This window comes from Cryptomeria japonica, chromosome 8, assembly GCF_030272615.1.
Source record: "Cryptomeria japonica chromosome 8, Sugi_1.0, whole genome shotgun sequence".
In the NCBI taxonomy this organism is placed as follows: domain Eukaryota; kingdom Viridiplantae; phylum Streptophyta; class Pinopsida; order Cupressales; family Cupressaceae; genus Cryptomeria; species Cryptomeria japonica.
In genome coordinates, this window is record NC_081412.1 from 169,070,845 (window position 1) to 169,093,656 (window position 22,812).

Consider the following 22,812-nt stretch of genomic DNA (forward strand, 5'->3'; position numbering starts at 1 on the left):
AGCTCTTACCTTATTCTTACACATGTACTTTGATAAAATCATTCAAGACTTGTATTTATTAAATTTCCTTGTACATCAACCTTAGCATAACTTAGCATAAGTGGTATCCATCTAGATTTAATAGTTTGCATATCCACAGTCATTTCGATCAAGTTGTGGAATTAATCATTGACTATTTAAAAGCTAAAATCAAATGTTGGTCAATTTTTGCACATTATTTTTTGATCTTGGGTTGACCAAGTATTAATTTGCATGATTTAGTTGTATGTACTAATATTTAAAGGCATTCAATTACATTCATGACATAACTCTTTAACTTTGAAGCATCTTTCACATATTATTTGCATTAAGGGACGAAAACTCTTCAATTAGCATAGTAAAAAGAATCTAAATCTTCATGGTTATCCTAGAAGCATATTTATGCTTGAAGAGAATCACAATTGTTTACCTAATTTTTAAACGAATTAAATTAATAGATTGTGTCCCCTTCTAATATTGATGATAATTTTCTTTAAGGTTTTTCTAAATATCACTAATCTTATAAATCTAAAATGAGTAGAAAAATGAATAAATTAATAATGCGAGAAATGGAGTATAGAATCACAAAAAGGATGGTTGAGTTTATACATAGAAGATAAATCCACAACTATAGATGAGACCTATATTTATAGATTTAATTCCAAAAAAAGAGCCAAGATAAAATTTGAGAATTTATAAAGATAGAGAAATGCCATTCCTAGAATAGGTATTTTCCAAATCAAATAATCTTTATAAATGAAATCAATCTCCATTTGCGAAACTAAGTAACCATTGTCAAGGTTAAGAAAGACAAAAATTATTAGGGACTGGGAGCTCAAAGGTAAATTTGTAAAAAAAATTGAACTACTATAGTGGTTTTGCTACACTGTTATATTATTTCAAAAATTCTCATAATTTTAAGCTCCAAAGTTCGTAATATTTTCTTTTTCAACCTTGATAACCAATGCATTATGATACTAAATAGATTAGTGCAACCCTACATCAACAATAATAATATATTCATGCATCTTGCATATTGTGTGCATTCACAATATTCTCATACAAATTGTTATGAACAAGAAAAATGGGCCTTATTTAACTTTGAAGAAGTCTAATAGATCAATTGTAGTAAACAACTCACCAAAAGATGTTTAATACCATCTTAACCATAATTAAACTATCCAACCAGAAGTAAATATTTCAAGACTATGCATTTGACAAAGACATTGTCACAATAAACAAGACATAATTGTGAGAGCATAGGATATAAATATTAGTATGATTGCATTCAATTGTAGTGTAGGAATGGAAATTTATCTACCTCAAAAGTATCTCTTCAAGTCTAAGTTTAATGGTAATGGAGTAGTATGGGAGCACATATTTAGTCAAATTTCATCACATCCACCACTTTAACCATCAAAATTCTAATAAATTTCTAAGTTATCATCTAATTTTATCATTTACTTATCCTTTTAGTGACTCAATTAAATTTTTTTGGAGCCATATTAGAGTATTGAATTGATCTTCTATTGCTTAGATTATTATATTTTGAAAGAAATGTGCTTCTTATTTCTCTTTTCAGAGGTGAAATTTGCATGTACCCATGCCAATTTTCATTTAGTTTAATGCCTATTTCGATGGAATGACTATAAAATTATGCATTGACTAGTGATCCACTATTGTCACAAGTTAGCTCATTCCCCAATCTTTTATCTTTCACATTTGCCCATTTTTACACATTTGAGGGTGAATCACAATAGTTTGTCTAACTTGTGGAATGAGGCACATAAATGATAATTGGGATGAAAAATTTATTGAACAACTTTGATTTAAGGCCCTACATGTAAAAAAAAAATGCTTTCCACATGTAGAGGCTTCGAATGAAGGTATAATTTTTCATTTTTAAATGTTGCATGTTCAAAATCCCTTAAGGAATAAAGATCCTACATTTGAATCCCTTTATGTTTCCCTCTTTTTGATCAAATTTAGATTTCAACAATTTTTCTTTTTGAAACAATGGTTGGACCATAAAATGAGTCACCATGATAGGATATTTTGTAGGATCATCGCCCTTGGAGTAAGCTTTTTAAAAAGTATAATCAATGCACACACACACACACAAACATATGACCAACACATGAGACATATTATTGACCTAGGAGAACTCAATCTGAGTGATCCAACACACACCTATGACCAACACATGAGACATATTATTGAGCTAGGTGAACTCACTCTTAGTGATCTAACAATTTTCCTAAATATATTTTTTAATAATGTCCTTACAAATAGGTTTAGAGATAGACAACAAAGATGAACAATATAATGCATACACTTTGTACTAGGATTATATCAACATATCAAAGGACATATTCGTGATAATTGAAATTTAATCAAAATCTATTCTAATTGTGAGATAATAAAAAAAATTTACTTTTTTTTTTTATCATTAATGAATAAATTACATACAAAATCTACATTACTCTTCACTGATTCCTCAAATTGAATTTTGTAATCATTTATATTTAACTTGTAAAAATAACCTTTCAATATGTCATTTTCTAACTTTTATTAACTTTAATTATGATTTACTACTTAAATAAATACAAATAAGATAGTCTTATCCAAATCTTCATCGTACATCTAAGATTTTGCCCTTTAGTCACTAGACAACTTCATGCCAACATTTTTCATTTTAAATTATGCTAAACTAGTTCGTAAGAATTCAAGCATGTAACTGAATAAAATAAAAGGCCATATAAAGAGAACCATAAGACTAAATGAGGATGAGATGGATGACTTATTCAACGATGTCTTTGTCATGAATCAATTCAGTCCTCCTTCACTCATGACAACCTTCCTTTTATTAACTATTTGTACAAAGGATTAGACTCTTTGTTTCTCATATTATAAATATCCTATATAGGCCCATAGTTTTGTTTCCTATGGATTACACTAGAAAAGAAACCAAATTTGATTCCATTGATAGCCCATTTCAATATATATATAAAAAGTATTCTCCACCAACCCACTACTTTCAATTGCCAATAATAGGCAAGCACTGTACTAAACTTAAACAAGAAAAGATAAAATCATATAATGTTGTGTGCCACTGTTTACTGGTGTTCTATTTTCTATTCAATGAAGAATTCTGAGGAAGGAAAAGTTTACTACCATATAATAGGTTGTTTATTGGGTTTTTCTAATTATATAGAGTAGATTAATTTATATAGGTTTTTCTCTAATCTCTTGTAATGTGCATTCTATCAATGACTATCTGCCATAACAACTTATTTGCCCTTTGCTAATTATGTTTTCCATGCATTCTATGTTTTATAATACTTATACAATTTGAAATTTGAAAAAGAATTCAAATTGATTAATTTAATTATATTTTAAATATTTTTATTAGATTTTTCGAGGAGTATATTACATCGTATAAATATGATATTGTAATAACCTACCATAATTAACTCAACAAAATTGACCATTCTTTTTTTTTTGTATTTAATTTAATCATTATGTTTGATTCAATTGCATACTCTGGGCATCCATCCATTTGGATTAGGCATTCATCCATCCGACATGAGCATCTATCCAATACAGGATAGACATCTACCCATACGAGGTAGGCATCTATCCAATCGGGATAGGAGGTGCTCTGGCCAGAGACTTGGACTCATCAGGACCATTCAGGTCCTGAGCCACTCACTAAGTACTACACTCTTCTAACAGAAGTGCACTGAGGTTGCCATCCTTAGGAGTAATTAAATAATTCAAGCTTGAATTCCACCTCAAAATTTGGCTTAAAGCCCTGGGAAGTCAAGTGAATCCATACAGGATTCCTTCCAAGTATGCATTGAAATACTTTTCCATTTTATTATACTTATCTTTCAAATTAGGATTCTTACTCAATCCTTCTTTTTTACCAAGCCTAGACCCCACCCACGAACGCCTGAGTACGAGGGACAACTCCATCCCAAGATTGCCTACATACCCGCTTCGGCACGAGATCAAGGCGTAAAGTATGTAGTTCTATTTTCTACTCTATGGTTTGATGTAAACTGATTAGTGGGTACGCAACCCTTTCTAGGGTCAATGTCCCAGACAATTTCTCTGCGGTTGCTACCCACGATGGTAGCGCTTAAGCAAAGGCTCAAGATGGCCTATTGCTTGTGGCCTAAAACAACTAGATCCTAATTCTTATAATGAGTGTCACCCTTGACCAATTGTCAATCGACAACAATTTTTGAGATTAAATCAATTTCATAAAAGCATTTCACTCACCATCCCTATAGGGGTTTACTATAGTTTAACTCAGCGGATGAAAGATCGTTTTAGAGTTATCTTATTAAATTATCTATCCAAGGGGGATTACCCGCCCCTTGGATTTTAACTTCCAAGTGTCCCTTATTAGTCCCCGACAATTTATAGGGACGATGCCACATACGTCGTTGATGTAGCTTTATTAGGTGTTAAGTGCAGTAGTTCAACACGACGGCATTACCCGTAAGCGTGACCTAGAGGCACTGTATATACCGAATGCTACTTGGTTTTGGTTTTCCAACTTCCTTTATTTAATTTTTTCTAACTTATGATAAACATCATGCTTGGAAAATAATTATGAATTGAACGCGTATAATTAGACATTGCAAAGCTCAATTAATTAAAATAACTACTTGATGAATGACATGGAATAAAAATGATAGCTAAAATTATTTATTATTCAAAACTTGAATATAACTTGCATAATAACGATAGTTAGGTAACTTGCATAATAACAGTTAAACGTGTAATTTGCATGAAGATGGGGACACCAATAATTGAAATCAATGTAAAGCCATTTGCATGAAGCGAAGGTAGGGTAAGTTACATGCGAGAATATCGCTTATAAAACCACTAATCCCAACATAGAATTTAGCTTCAAATCATTTAATACGGACTAATTGCTAAGTGGATCAAAGAATCTAATTATAAAATTTGGTATAATTTAATTACAATTTGTAAATTGCTAAACTAAGTATAAATTTTAAAAAGTTTATCTAAGTTTAAAAATTTTTAATAAACAAAAATTATATATATAAAAAAGAATTTAATTAACTGAGATTTTTATACATAAAAAAAATCTAACAAATACCATTGCTGAAATTAAAAATTTTATTGGCATTGATAAAAGGGGGCCAAGTGGGAGTGGGACTGCACGGGTCCCCTCCACTACCCTGCGGCCACTGCCGCAACAGTGACCGCAGGCTAGTGGAGGGTACCATTTACGGTACCACTCCCCCTATGGAGTATTAACTCCGCCTGTGAGCCCGATACCCCATATGGAGTGCTGGACACCGTGCAACCAATCAATTTTATTTTGCATAAAATTTATAAATACTATATATATATATATTATGTATATAGTTTCTAGTTTAATTTTATTTAAACACAGAGAGTAGATTTAAACCAGTATATGAGAGATGAATATTAATGTAAACAATAAGGATTTATTTGTAGGAGTGAATAACACAGAGGGTTATTCACAGAGAGATCTATTCCTCAGTTTCAACTATTATTTCTAGAGAGAGGCAGATAACCACACATAAAAACATTAATGGAACCAAATGAGAATATCATAGAGAATTATTCATAGTGAAATCTATCCTTTCATTTCAACTAATTTTCATAGAGAAAATATATAACCAGATAATAGAAAAATATTTATGGGATCAAATGAGATCAAGGATTCATTCATAGGAGATATATTCTTCAACTTCATCTAATATTCATAGAGGAATTTTGATTCAACTATTATTCACAGAGAGATCTATTTAAAGAATGTGGTTCAGATTTCCTATTCGAAAAACCAGAGAGATGAATTAGAGGGAGGAAATAAGGATTGATCTAATCTAATTCTCAACAACAAATTCTTTTTTTTTTTTTTTCCCTCTTACTAATCTAATACTCAGCAAGGAATTGAAACAAATTCTTTTTTTTTTTTTTCTTACTAATCTAATACTCAGCAAGGAATTGAAACAATTTGATCTAATTCTCATCAAGGAATTGAAACAAGATTGATCTAATCTAATTTGCAGCAAGAATAAGATGTGTGATTCAAAATAAAACAAAACTGAATTAAAAGAACCTAGATACTTGAAATTGATGTAGAATCCCCTATGAATCCTTCAATTAGCCTCCCTTGATCCTTCAAGCTTGAAAAAAAAATCCTCCAAAGCAAGCTTAGTTATTCTCCAAAATTAAATATGACTACCAAAAACAAATACTTGAGAGAAGAATTTATTCAAGGAATAACCAACTCCCATTTATGAAAACTTGCATATCATTTATAAAAAAATTCCCTCTATTCCATTATCTAGAAAATTTAATTAAAGAGGAGATTCTCTCCCAATTTTGGACTTCATGCAAATTGATTAGACTTAGTGGGGGAGTTACATGCAAGGTGGTGGAGAATCCTCTAGAAGCTTCTTATTCTTCTGACAACATGTGCCATAATTGAATGTGGAAAATTAAATAAATAAATAAGAAAAAATGTATATTTTCCATGTGTGTGTGTGTTTGTTTTATTTTATCCTTTTATAAAATTCATTCAATCATTTAAATAGCTTATCCAAAAATACAATAAAATAGTATTTTAAATCGAAAAGTGATAAAGGAGGGTTGTGACATCCTCCCCACCTTAATTTGTGCATCATCCCGATGCATGGATCCAAAAGAGTCTATAGATCATGAATAAAACAAAAAAGGAAACAACTACTGCATTTCCTTAGTATCTTCCCACGTGGCATTCTTTTCATCATACTGGTCCCATTGTACTTTGCACTGATCAACCTCTCTATTACGCAACTGGAAGTGGCACCTCTCCAAGATTTTGAATGGCTCTATCATTATTCCTCCCATTTCCTGGACCTGTAAAGCATCCCAATTCAAAATGTGTTTCTCATTAGGTACATACTTTTTTAGAAGAGATACATGGAAGACATCATGGATTCAGCTCAATTGGGGAGGTAAGGCCAACTGGTATGCAACTGAATTAATCCTTCCCAATATTTCAAAGGGTCCAACATAATGAGGTGCAAGCTTAGTCTTTTTCTCAAATCTTATGGAACTCTTGTGTGGCCTAACCCTTAGGAAGACTGTCTCTCCCACCTCAAACTCCCTTGGTGTTCTATTTTTGTCTGCATAATTCTTCTACCTATCTGAGGCTTCCTTCAATCTTTGCCTAATTTCCTTAGTTTTCCTTTCCATCTCTTTCAACATATCTGGTCCAACGCTTATTCTATCTTCAAGACTATCCCAACTCAAAGATGTTTGACATGGTCTACCATATAATGCTTTGAAAGGTGCCATTCCCAAGGATGTTTGATATGTATTATTGTAAGCAAATTCTACGAGAGGTAGGTACTCTTCCCATTTCTTCTATTGGTCCATGCAATACATGCGAAGTAGGTCTTCCATAATCTGATTTGTCCTTTCTGTCTGACCATCGGTTTCAGGATGGTATGCAGTGCTAAAATTTAGTTGAGTTCCTAGAGTTGATTGAAGAGTGGTCCAAAACCTTGAAGTGAATCTAGCATCTCTATCTGATATGATTTTCTCTGGTATTCCATGCAACCTAAATATTTCCTTAACAAAGCGCCTAGCCAAGGTAGGTGCATCATCCATTAGGTTCCCCGATATAAAGTGTGCCACCTTAGTGAGTTTGTTAATTACCACCATTATTGCATCATGCCTAGAAGGTGACATGGGTAACCCTTGCACAAAATCCATGCTAATAACTTGCCACTTGTGTTGAGGTACATTGTGCAATTGCAACAATCCAATTGGATGTCTATGTTCTGCCTTTACTCTTTGACACTCCAAACATCTAGCCACATACTTGACAATGCCATTCTTCATCCCTTGCCAAAAGTATAACTTCTTTAGATCCGCATAAAGTTTGTTAACTCCTGAGTGCCCTGAATAAGGGGCATCATGAGCCTTCGACAAGACTACTTCCCTTAAGTCTCCTGAATTAGGAATATAGATTCTATTATTGTGTTTGAGCATCCCATCCTCATCCAATGTATACCCTTCAACCTTAGGATCGGTTGGGTCATATTCTAAAGTCAATTTGACTTACTCATACCATGGGTCATGTCCTTGCTCATCCATTACTTGCCTTTTGAAAGAAGTTTTGAATGTTGCTATAGTCATCAAGTGTCTCCTCCTACTTAAGGCATCTGCCACCCTATTTTCCTTCCCCTTAATATATTCAATTTCAAAATCATATTCACTTAGAAACTCTAACCACCTTCTTTTTCTGGTATTTAAGTGGGGTTGGGTAAAGATGTACTTTAGTCCTTGGTTATCTGACTTTAACTCAAAGGGCTTCCCTAGTAAGAAGTGTCTCCATTTTTGTAGGGCATGTACAATCGCTGCCAACTCTAAGTCGTGGGGTGCATAATTGACTTCATAAGTCTTTAGCTTTCTGGATTCATAAGCTACTACCCCTTCATCTTGGACAAGTACTCCTCCTAAACCTTCAATAGAAGCATCAGTTATGACTGTGAAGTGTCCATTCAGATCTGGTACTTTTAGAATGGGTCTTGAGGTTAGTTTTCCCTTCAAGATTTGGAATGCCTTATCACTTTGTTCTATCCACACAAACCTTTTACCCTTTCTTTGTAATGAGGTGATGGGGTTTTCTATCTTAGAGAATCCTTCCACAAACCTCCTATAGTAACCTACTAGCCCCATAAAGCTTCTTACCTCTGAAATTTTTTAGGGATCGACAATTCTACTATTGCCTTTATTTTATTTGGATCAACTGATATTCCCTCCTTTGATATTATATGCCCAAGGTAGTGAATCTTTTCCTCAAAGAAGGCACATTTTGACAATTTCCCATATAACTTATGTTCTCTCAACCTTTGCAAAACAATTTGTAGGTGTACTAAATGTTCCTCCTCATTCCTAGAGTAAATCAATATGTCATCCAAAAATACCAAAACAAATTTATCCAAGTAGTCATGGATTACACTATTCATTAGGTTCATAAATGTAGCTAGGGCATTGGTTACACCAAAAGGAACTACTGTGAATTCATAATGCCCATGTCTAGTCCTGAAAGCTGTTTTCGGAATGTCTTCCTCCTTAATTATGAGTTGATGGTACCCTGACCGGAGGTCTATCTTTAAGAAAACTATTGCTCCTTTCATTGGGTCAAAAAAATCCTCTATGCAAGGTAAGGGATACCTATTCTTTATGGTGACCTTGTTCAACATCCTATAGTCGATGCATAGCCTTAAGGTTCCATCCTTCTTCTTGACAAATAAGACTGGCACTCCCCATGGTGATACACTTGGCCTTATTAATCCCCTAGCTAAGAGTTCCTCTAATTTCATTTTGAGCTCTTGTAATTCAGTTGTGTTCATTCGGTAAGGTGCCCTTGATACTGGTTCAACTCCTGGTAGTACTTCGATAGAAAAGTCAAACTTCCTCTTAGGGGGTAAGCTGGGTAATTCTCCTAGAAAAACATCCTTGAATTCTTTTAAGAAAGGGGTATTTTCAAAGGTTGGTGTATTCTCCTCTTTTCCTTCATCAATTTCAACCATATAGATTTGGCCTCCTCTTCTTCTTTCCTTCTTTAATTGCATGGCTGATATGGTTTCTATATTAATGGGTTTAAACTTTCCTTGGATTTTGACCTTTCTCCCCCCATCATCCAAACATTCAACAACTTTGTTATAGAAATCTACATTAGCTTGATGGTCTGTTAACCAACTCATTCCAATAATTACATCATATAATCCTAGGGTGCCACATAGAGATCTACCCTTGTTTCAAACTCAGGAAATTGTACCCTTGCCCTCAGCAAACACTTAGTTACTTCCCTAGTTGCCTTATCCCCATATTGAACCGTCCATGATGACTCCATTTGATTAACTTTTAATGCATATTTGCTTACTAATTCATGTGAGATGAAACATTCAGATGACCCAGGGTCAATTAGAATTGAAATTGGTTGTTCAAATAGTGTACCTATAGTTTCCATGGGAACATTCTGGTATCTTCCTCTTCGGTTCCTAACTGCTGCATGAATCCTTTGTTGGGGCTTATTGGCCCTGATATGTCCTTGCATCCTGGGACACTCTCTAGCAAAATGGTTTCCCCCACACATGAAGCATCCACCTGGAGGACCCCTCCTACCTTGATTCCTAGGGGGATCATTCCTTGTTTCATTGGCCCTGGGTGGATAAGTTACCCTGTTCTGCTGGTCATTCCTGTTATAGTTTCCTCTGTTATTATTGCCCCTACTATTATTATTATTTCCATTCCTCTAATATTGATTAGGAGGTGGCCTTCTTTTAGAAGAATTATTCCTTTGACCTTTGTTGAAATTAGTGTTTCCATTGAATTCCTGCTTCCTTTTAAATGAGTGGTTCCCATTATAGTTTCACCCTACTAGTGTTTGAATCTTTCTCTCTCACCTTAGGGACTTTTCAAGTACTTCGTTCATGTTTTTGGGTCCATGCATGTCAACCTTTACCCCTATGTTGGTATTTAGCCCCAAAATGAATTTCCTTGCTTGGCCTTCTTCATCTTTCTGGTACATAGGTACATATTTAAGCAACTTGGCAAACTTATCCCAATATTGTTGAATGGATAGGGGCCCTTGACATAGATTGTGGAATTATGTCACCTTCTCATCAAATAACAATTGAGGGAGCCACCTATCTCAGAAGTGGTGAACAAATTGATCCCATGTGACCGTATCCCTGCTATACCCATTTTGTTCCTTAGTGTTGGTCCACCAACTAGCTACCTCCCCTGTGAGTTGATAGGAACCCCATAAAGCCTTGGTTGTTTCACTAAAATCTCTTAGTTCAAAATACTTTTCTATTTCGTTTAACCAATTCTCATCTCCTTCACCAATTTGCATTCCATCGAACTTAGGAGGGGTGATTTTCTTTAAGTCCTTGGAGAGTTCCAATATGTTATTTTCCTTTCTATTACCCACCATATTCCCTTGATTGCTACCAGGTTTTCCATTTTCGGTACTACTTCTATTTTCAAAGTCATTCTATCTTTCCCTAAGGTCCTGCATTGATTGTTCCAAGAAGTTGATTTTTATCTCTTTGTTCGGTTAGAAGGTCAATTATAGCTTGGATGCCATCTTCATTATTTCCTGGGTTGTGTCGATCCTCTTCATGGTCTTCCTCATGGTTTTCTTCATGGTCTTCCTCATGGTTTTCCTCATGGTTTTCTTCCCTTTGACTCCTAGTACATCTTCCATTACCCCTTCCTCTTCCTCTTCCTCTTCCTCTTCCTCTAGCCATTCTAGGTTTTTACCTGAAAGTTAAATTATGTAGTTAGTTCTTGATTTAGGATTTTAAAATTTAATTTCTATCATTGCAAAACATTCTCTTAGTTGAATAAATTGGAGTGAGCACAAGGCCTAGATTTGAACCTTTTCTCTGATACCACATGTAATAACCTACCATAATTAACTCAACAAAATTGACCATTCTTTTTTTTTTGTATTTAATTTAATCATTATGTTTGATTCAATCGCATACTCTGGGCATCCATCCATTTGGATTAGGCATTCATCCATCTGGGATGAGCATCTAACCATACGGGTTAGGCATTTATCCATATGGGACATAAGATTTCATCTATCCAATACTGGATAGGCATCTACCCATACAGGGTAGGCATCTATGCAATCAGGATAGGAGGTGCTCTGGCAAGAGACTTGGACTCATCGGGACCATTCATGTCTTGAGCCACTCACTAAGTACTACACTCTTCTAACAAAAGTGCACCAAGGTTGCCGTCCTTAGGAGTAATTAAATAACATAATTCAAGCTTGAATTCTGCCTCAGAATTTGGCTTAAAGAATCGAGAAGTCAAGCAAATCAATACGGGATTCCTTCCAAGTATGCATTGAACTACTTTTCCATTTTATTATACTTATCTTTCAAATTAGGATTCTTACTCAATCCTTCTTTTTACCAAGCCTAGACCCCACCCATGAACGCCTGAGTACGAGGGACAACTCCATCCCAAGACTTCCTATATACCCGCTTCGGCATGGGATCAAGGCGTAAAGTATGTAGTTCTATTTTCTACTCTATGGTTTGATGTAAACTGATTAGTGGGTACACAACCCTTTCTAGGGTCAATGTCCCAAATAGTTTCTTTGCAGTTCCTACCCATGATGGTAGCGCTTAAGCAAAGGCTCAAGATGGCCTATTGCTTGTGGCCTAAAACAACTAGATCCTAATTCTTATAATGAGTGTCACCCTTGACCAATTGTCAATCGACAACAATTTTCACGATTAAATCAATTTCATAAAAGCATTTCACTCACCATCCCTATAGGGGTTTACTATAGTTTAACTCAGCGGATGAAAGATCATTTTAGAGTTATCTTATTAAATTATCGATCCAAGGGGGATTACCCGCCCCTTGGATTTTAACTTCCAAGTGTCCCTTATTACTCCTCGATGATTTATAGGGATGATGCCACAGACTTCGTTGATGTAGCTTTATTAGGCATTAAGTGCAGTAGTTCAACACGATAGCATTAGCCATAAGCGTGACCCAGAGGCACTGTATATACCGAACGCTACTTGGTTTTGGTTTTCCAACTTCCTTTATTTAATTTTTTCTAACTTATGATAAACATCATGCTTGGAAAATAATTATAAATTGAATGTGTATAATTAGAGATTGCAAAGCTCAATTAATTGAAACAACTACTTGATGAATGACATGGATTAAAAACCATAACTAAAATTATTTATTATTCAAAACTTGAATATAACTTGCATAATAATGATAGTTAGGTAACTTGCATAATAACAGTTAAACGTGTAATTTGCATGAAGATGGGGACACCAATAATTGAAATCAATGTAAAGCTATTTGCATGAAGCGAAGGTAGGGTAAGTTACATGCGAGAATATCACTTATAAAACTATAATCCCAAAATAGAATTTAGCTTCAATTCATTTAATACAGACTAATTGCTAAGTGGATCAAAGAATCTAATTATAAAATTTGGTATAATTTAATTACAATTTGTAAATTGCTAAACTAAGTATAAATTTTAAAAAGTTTATCTAAGTTTAAAAATTTTTAATCAACAAAAATTATATATATAAAAAAGAATTTAATTAACTAAGATTTTTATACAAAAAAAAAAATCTAACAAATACCATTGCCGAAATTTAAAATTTTATTGGCATTATAAAAGGGGGCCAAGTGGGAGTGGGACCCCACGGGTCCCCTCCACTACCCTACGGCCATTGCCACAGCAGTGACTGAAGGCTAGTGGAGGGTACCGTTTACGGTACCACTCCCCTTGTGGAGTATTAACTCCGCCTGTGGGCCTGATACCCCATATGGAGTACTAGACACCGTGCACCCAATCAATTTTATTTTGCATAAAATTTATAAATACTATATATATATATATTATGTATATAGTTTCTAGTTTAATTTTATTTAAACACAGAGAGTAGATTTAAACCAGTATATGAGAGATGAATATTAATGTAAACAATAAGGATTTATTTGCAGGAGTGAATAACACAAAGTGTTATTCACAGAGAGATCTATTCCTCAGTTTCAACTATTATTTCCAAAGAGAGGCAGAGAACCACACATAAAAACAATAATGGAACCAAATGAGAATATCACAGAGAATTATTCACAACGAAATCTATCCTTTCATTTCAACTAATTTTCATAGAGAAAATATATAACCAAATAAGAGAAAAATATTTATGGGATCAAATGAGATCAAGGATCCATTCACAGGAGATATATTCTTCAACTTCAACTGATATTCACAGAGGAATTTTGATTCAACTTTTATTTACAGAGAGATCTATTTAAAGAATGAGGTTCAGATTTCCTATTCAAAAAACCAGAGAGATGAATTAGAGGGATGAAATAAGTATTGATCTAATCTAATTCTCAGCAACAAATTCTTTTTTTTTTTTCCTCTTACTAATCTAATACTCAGCAAGGAATTGAAACAAATTCCTTTTGTTTTTTTCTTACTAATCTAATACTCAGCAAGGAATTGAAACAATTTGATCTAATTCTCATCAAGGAGTTGAAACAAGATTGATCTAATCTAATTCGCAGCAAGAATAAGATGCGTGATTCAAAATAAAACAAAACTGAATTAAAAGATCCTAGATACTTGAAATTGATGTAGAATCCCCTATGAATCCCTCAATTAGCCTCCCTTGATCCTTCAAGCTTGAAAAAAAAATCCTCCAAAGCAACCTTAACTATTCTTCAAAATGAAATATGACTACCAAAAACAAACACTTGAGAGAAGAATTTCTTCGAGGAATAACCAACTCCCATTTTTGAAAACTTGCATATCATTTATAAGAAAATTCCCTCTATTCCATTATCTAGAAAATTTAATTAAAAAGGAGATTCTCTCCCAATTTTGGACTTCATGCAAATTAATTAGACTTAGTGGGGGAGTTACATGCAAGGTGGTGGCGAATCCTCTAGAAGCTTCTTATTCTTCCTACAACATGTGCCATAATTGAATGTGGAAAATTAAATAAATAAATAAGAAAAAATGTATATTTTCCATGTGTGTGAGTGTGTGTTTTATTTTATCCTTTTATAAAATTCATTCAATCATTTAAATAGCTTATCCAAAAATATAATAGAATAGTATTTTAAATCCAAAAGTGATAAAGGAGGGTTGTGATAGATATGCACAATATCTTTTTGTTTGCTATCTGATATGAGAGCAAGACTTGATGTCTGATGGGCTCATTAAGAATCTTTCAATTTCATCGATAGACCAAAAATCCGTTGATATGTGAATTTTTTTCGATACCATTTCTAAGTAAAATTTTCCAAATATTATGTCTTACCCCTTTATACTAATTTTTAGGCCAATACGCTACTCTTTTTCACCAATAAACTATCTTCGTCTATTGATAATACTATCTTTTTTACATCCGAGACTACGCATATATAGAAAATTTGTATATTTTCACTGCTGCAGACTGGATTGTTATCTTTGAGAGACTCGGTATTTATTCAAAATCAAGTGGTAGATGAGATTGCAATATTTTGCAATAAATACAAAGATAAGTTTTTAGGTCCACCTTAACACCCATTGACTCTTAACACCACCCAAAATTGTTCTTAAATATATTTGAAATCTATTTCTTCTAAGACATGTTTTGCAAGTGCATTGAAAGAACTTCTTGGCAAGCACTAAGTGGTGCCAACAAAAGAACAAACCAATAGTATGCATGACCTCTTTTATCTACATTAGGGGAAGAGCACCAGTTATGATTCATATTAGAATAACCATTCACTCCTTGCACATCCAACCCACCACTTACTACCTTTAATAAAACCAATTTTTTTTTTTACTAAAAGTCCATTGATAAATTTAACATGTACAAATAGCCCTCATTTTTAGCATTTTTGGACCATAATTGGTCCATTTGTGCACCTTTATTGGTAACCATATTGCGTGACTATTAGGGCATTTGTACATAAGTTTTGGCAATTTTAATTGCATGGTTTGGGGCATCTTTAAGTAGGTATCAGGTGACACTTTGAAATATGTATTTTTTGACCCTTGCATGCATAATAGATCCCACAATGTGCATTGTTACTACCTAAAAGCCAAAACAATAGCTATAAGCAATTAAGTCACAAGTGGAGACAACAAAAAAAAATATCAAAATTTGATATACCATTTAAAATCTGTGGGTGTGTGAAGTTAGCTATAAAAACTATTGATACGCTTCCCCTACCCTCTGTAACATAGGACTTAAAGTTTTTCTTGAGCACAATTGAAAGGAACATAAACTGTTTAATAGAATGCCTTAGAGGGATCTTCAGCTCTTTGTTTTTTATCCTAAAAATGATAGATAGTTTATAAAATCCACATTCAATATATAATGGAAAATTTGTGTCAACTCCATATGATTGGAGGATATAAGCAACACAAATGGGTTTTCTAGATGTCCTTCATGGTGGGGCACTCTTCTAGATTGGGATTAACCTAGGGTCCAACACCTCCATCAACTCTCTCTTTTTGTCTATGGTTTCTCTCACCCACTCCACCAAGTGCATGGCTGCTCCTCCACTCAGGAATGGATTGCTCCTTTGCTTAGGCATGGATCAATGGTGTTCTTTCCTATCACCACTTCCAGTATTACCACTCCATGGCTATAGAATCTACAAACCAAGTAGGGGTTTAAAGAGAAATTTGGTAACAAACCTACATTATACTATTTTTTCATTGAGTATAGTTAAAATATGGGAAATTTCAGTCAATTCAATAGAGAGAAGTATGATAGGGGAAGAGTACCAATAGATACCATAGTTCCAATAGCCATCACCTTAATGTCATGTTGACCCTACAAAACATAAAAAAAAATTGTCAGTACATAAATATAAAAATACCAATAAATATTTATTTCAACACCAATACATGTTCACAAATGAATTAGTAGTTGACAACAAAAAAGTAAAAAACTACTGGTATGTGAGGCCCTACCCCGATTCAGTTTGACATTTTCAGTTATTTTCATATTGAGACTATTATGGATGCTTTATTTTATGCATTATGGACTTAGAACTTATATGATTCCATGATTTGGATCACACTGACATATGTTGATGTTTTATTTCATGCATGATGATTATGAAACTTTAGATATGTTACTAGAATAGAAATTACATTATGAAGGTGAATGTCATTATTGGAAATTTGCAGGATTTTCTTTTGATGATAGCAAAATGATGCATATTTATGAATGGGTCAATTTTGTGAAATTATGTTAATTGCTTATGTGAAATTGAATTTGAAACAAATGAGATATTGAATTACTGTTGCCTAATGTGTGAGTGTTTGATGTGTAATGGAATCCATGTATTTGATTATGTATAAATGTGGTTATTTGAAATTACTAATGTGTTAATTGAGATGCACAGGAAAATTATCCATGTGACCATGGAATTTAATGGAGAACCAAGCCTAGACCAATGTGCGTTTGTTGAGCCGGGAGTTGTCTATTTGGAGAGACAACACCCCCCCCCCCTTGTAATGTATTTTATTTGTGATGTGTATAATGCTCGAGTGTAAAATTTAATTTATATGTATATGTGCAATCCTTCAAGAGACAAATTCCATGTGTGATTTTTATATTGTATTTTTGTTGTGTCACTTGACACATGTGCTGATTAAGTGTCATTGATTTTGACTTGTCTCTTGGAGGGAGTTTTGTTTCTACCAAAGCCATTCAAAAACTTGAGTGTGGTCCCAAATCTGCCTTGGGTAGGGAGTCATGGGAGTGGTCAACTCAAGCTTGACCCGTAGGTAAACTTCAGTGGGGTTTCCAAAAGGTTTAATGGACTCCTAGGGTAAGTTTTTAGGCTTTTCCAAAGGTCCAAAGGGTATACCTATGGGTTAGGGGTATTTTGCAACATGTGGCTTCTCCCATGTGACTATGTAGTCACTTCAAAAAGTGGTGTTTTCAAGATGAACGAAAATTCAACTTAGAAAGTTCTTCCTAGGATAGAGAACCTTCCTTTTAGAAGTTAAACTCTCTTCCCCATCTTCTTCCACCTTTTCCCTTTCCAATTTTAGGAATGTGCAAGAGTTTGGGAAGGGCAACCAATGGGAACTCACACCTCACCCAAGGGGTTGGGAAGTGTGTGAGAGGCCTTCTTAGGCAAGAATTTGGAAACTTAGTGAGTAATCACCCACTCTCCTTTCTTGGAGATTATGCTTGTTTTGAAAAAGTTAGTAGGAGTTTAGCACTTTTGGTGGAATTTGGAGAAAGTTAGTGTGGAATTGGGCAGCTCATCCCCAACTAATTTTAGCAAACCTATTGGCAGAATAAGGTTGGTTACTTCTCACCTTCTCTTGTTATGTTGTAAGTGTTAGTTATGTTGTTTTGTAAAAGAAAAGAGTTGCTTGTAAGAATGTGTTTTATGAAGTTTTGTTGAAGTTAAAATATGTAGTTTTCTTGTCTATGTGTTTGTTTGTGTTTCTTGTTGTTTTTTGGGAGTGTCCAAGATCTCCTACCCTTGGGAGGGTAGGAAGATCTTGGGGTGGAAGGAGTATGACAGCCATGGGTGAGAGGCTCTCCTTGTGGAGAGTGTTCTCAAGGGTGTCCTTAGTGACCCTTGATGCATAGCCTTGTGTATGCATTTGGGGGTCATAAGGGGAGTAAATATGGCCTTGAGCCTTTTGGGGGGGCATAAGGATTGAGGAAGTATTTTTGGTTGCATTTGTGTTGCCATGAGGTGGCTTATGTTGGATTGCTTTGGCATGCATTCTCCCCATTGGTACATGGTCCACTTCCACCCATGGAAGAGTCACCATGAAAGTGGTGAATGTGTAGCTTGGGAAGGGAAATGTGATTGCAAATGTGTTCCTATGTTTGTTGTGGGGTTTGCATGTTTGTAACCCATCTAGTGCTTGGTTCTCCAAGCTCGGGGGTGGCTTCTAGTAAGCCTAGGCTGGGAGGTGAGCTTCCCATGGTCAAAATGTGTTTTATTGCAGGTTGCATGAGGAAGGGGAAAAGAAGAATTAAAGGGTTATGTTGCTGTTTGTGTTGCAGAAAAGTGTTTTTAAGAAAAAGAGAAAAGGATAGATTTATTGTTGTAGTAGAATGAAAAAAAAAAGTGAGCATTTGTAGCATTTGTTTTCAAGAAAAGAAGGTGTTGTATTATTCTCAAGTTACTATGTAGAAAAAAAAAGAGAAGCATTGTAGGGATCTCATCCCATTTGTATTCATGTCTATTTTGTATCTAAATCTATTTTGTATTTACATTTGTCAATGAATAAACATGCTTTTCCTACTTGGTAGTTTTGCAAAAAGAAAATAAAATGTTAGTTTGCATCTAGAGTCTTAATGTTTTGCATTAAAAAAAAGAGAAATGTATGCACCTTGAGAAATCTGAAATTAATAATTGTAAATCCATATTTCTTTTAGTTGAATATGCTGCTGTATATTTAGTCAAAAACAGTAATTTATCTTCCATTATTTGCAGAAAAAGAAATCCTAATAGTTGTAGTCTATTTATTTTCTAAGAGATTTGCATTTAGTCTTAGAAGATTAGCAAAAAAAAAATGATATATATGTTCTTTTCTCATTAAACTATCTGCAGTAAATATAAGAAGGGTCTTTATGCATTTTTAAAAATATATATATTTCCCAAAGAAGTTAAAATAGTAATATACAAATACAAATATATATATATATATATATATATATATATATATATATATATTACCTATTGCCCTTCAAAATCAGCATAACAAGAAAATACAGTGATGATCTCTCAGATCTGATATATTACTTAGTGAAGCAACTGATTAACCTCCTACCTAAGTCAACCAAACACAATATATATATATATATATAAATATATATCTTTTATTGCTGGATATGAAACCTGTTTATTCCATGTTTGACTGTGTCTCTTTCTGTTCCTGCCAAACACACACACACACACATATATATATATATACATATACATATATATATATATATATACATATATATATATATATATACATATATATATATATATATATATTTTTATGTGTATACACTTAACTATTTCTTAAAACAATGGAGTTTTCGCATTGGAATAACCAAACAAAAAAATCATTTAAACCACATCATGGATTTCGGGGGGGATTAAACCCCATTTTAAAATCTCATCGCAAAAAGTCCAACAAAAAAAAAAATTAAACAGCGCACTGGTTTTCGAGGGCCGCAGCGCCCCAGGCGGCGGCGGCCGCAGCCTGCGGCGCCCGCAGACTGCGGGCGGCGACGGCGCAGCCTGCGGGAAGCCGCAGCCTGCGGCGGCACCGTCCCTAGCCGGCGGTGCCCCGTAGCGCCGACCTGGGCCTTCTCCTCCCCGCTCCGCCCGACTCCCCTCTACGCCACGTTAGCAACAAAAAAAAAGCTCTCCGCCCCTTTGTCCGTTCGGCTGAGCTTGAAGGTAAAAGTTGAAGGGGGGGGTTTGGCGAGGTTGGCTCCTGCGAGCCGCCTCCTTTGGCCGCCGACCCCCCTGCGCATAACACACATTCGTCATTCTTTAAAAAAAAGGAGATGAAACAAAAGTCTACACACGCCCTAACCCTAACTTCGAGTTAGGGCAAAAGCAATAAGCTGTTAGTGTTGTTTTAAAAAAAAGAAAGTGAGGGAAAAAGTTGAGGGGGGGGGAGAGTAATATAATAAACATAAAAAAAAAGGGAAATTCAAATCCCTACAATTCTCTTGAAAAAAAAAAACAACCTTTGTAAATGGTAAAATAAGGAATAGTTATATATGTATTTATATATATATATATATATATATTAAATAAATATATATATATATATATATATATACGTATATATATAGATATAAAATTAAGTGTATAAGTATGTGTAATCATTTACAAGAAAATTATATTTGTATGGATGGCTAAACAAGCAAAGTGGTTAATGGTAACAAAAAATAATAATATTAAAAAAAAAAGAGATATATATTTATATGTATTTATATATATACATACCAATATGTAGGTATATAAATATATATATATATATAGGTAATTTTAAATTTGTTGTAGGCATTTGATAACTCAAATTGGTAGTTGGAACATTACCTAGAGTTCATTTAAGTTAAGAAGCATTTTAAATTTTGGAGGTCTCAATTAAATAAGGTGTTTTAAATTACGATGATAATTGACTTAGGAATCCTAGCAGGAAAAGAAAGATAAGATAAAAGTTAGAACGTCTAAATGGAGATTAAGCGTTATATTTATTTATGAAGATTAGAGTTAATCCATTTGGGAGAGATTTTAGCTCGTAGATGACTTAGTAAACCTTGTCACCAAATTGAGTTTATTTACCCATTTTATACAAATATAGTTTTGACCTAACCCAAAATGCATTATTCATTTAAGTTAATCACACTTAGTTGATTTTTCTAGTTAAGTAAGTCGTTAATTAGTTAAGTAGTTTTTAAAAAAAAAAATTTCCGTTCGTGCCCAAAAGTTGGGCATGACATTTTGGTATCAGAGCAAGGTTGCCAACACTAGGGAACCTTACTCGATTACGTTTCGCTATAATTATTTAATTAATTAAATTGTATTTAATTTTATTTTATTTTTAAACTAGCTAAAATATTTTCTCATAGAATAGTTATTTATTTCATTTTATTTTATTTTCTTAAAAAGGATGCCTCCAACCACGTGACAAGCTCGCAAACGTGATAGAGGCCCTAGGTGTGCACACATGGCATGCGAAGAGGTCATTAGGGAGGAATCGGTTCAGGAAGTGAACCCAACAACTCCTCCCGAGCAATCAGTTGACCCAAACCGAGACATCTTGGTAGCTCTTCAGAACCTGATTGGACTAGTACAGGATAGGCTTCCAGTAGTAGACCACAATGTTGAGAACCAGAACTCAGGAAGTCATAGGACAGTGGAACGGGAACGGAGTAGGATTCCACCTCCTAACCCCGTAGAGAGTCAGGTTGTGCATGAGCCCGAACCCATTCACCTACCAGTACCACCTCTAGCCGTAGCACCAGTGTATATTGAGAGGGCACATAGAGATCCAGGGGATCTAATCAGAGAGGTTATGCGTCTTCAGCCACCATCATTCAGGGGATCTACCGATGGGGTAGAGGCAGAGGCATGGATTTTAAGCCTAGATAGGTGCTTTGCATTGCGCTCTTATGAGAGCAATCTAAAAGCACGTGCAGCGGTTCACCTATTACGAGGAACAGCCTCCACATGGTGGAGACAGGAAGAATATAAGTGTGGCTTAGAGATAGAGACCCTCACTTGGGAGATTTTCACAGAGAGATTCAGGGAGAGGTATCTATCAGAGCATTTCAGACAGCGTAGGGTGGATGAGTTTCATGACCTCCAGCAGAAGGGTATGTCAGTGACATAGTACGAGAACAAGTTCTTTGAACTTTTACCTTATGTAGATTACCTGAAAGATGAAAAGCTTCTCGTCAACCGATTTATCAGAGGATTGAATTCCGGCATAGCAGGACTAGTGAGAATGGCCGCTCCAGGGAGCCTCCGGGTTGCCGTGGAGAAGGCTTTGATAGCCGAGGAGATTCAGGCCAGACCACATGACTCGAAGGATCGGTTTCTGAACTGTAACCCTTCACCACAGACTTATGGGTTTCAGAAACCCCATTGGAAAGGTAACAACAGGCACTCATCGGGGTTCTCCAAACCCCCTCCTCCGCAGCAGTCATAGCAAAACCAGAGGCAAAAGCCTTCGCAGAATCAGCAGGGCACAAAGCCCAAGCAGTGGCAGTCACAGGGTCAGAGGCGAGATCAGAAATCTCAGGCTCCTTACACACCTCCGGCTAGGACTCAGCAGTCCTCTAGAGGTGGGTACAGTGGTTCTAGTAGGACAGGGGGACAGTCTTTCTCTAGACCACAGGGAGTACAGTTTCAGGCACAAGGCCCTTGCTTCACATGTGGAGCCATGGGACACATAGCGAGGGAGTGTCCTCAGGGTCAGATGGCAGGGAATCAGAGGATGGCAGCATCAGAGCCGACAGTTGGGGACATGGGCAAGTCCCACAGAGTCTTCACAGCAGTTGACAACCGCCAGGCAGAGCATCAGGCCACGGTTATTGAGGTAGCAGGTATGATCAGAGGTAGCAGTGTATCTATATTATTTGATTCAGGAGCTACTGATTCTTTTATATCTCCATTGGTTGTGTAGCGTTGCGGGCTAGTGGCAATTAGGCAAGAGGT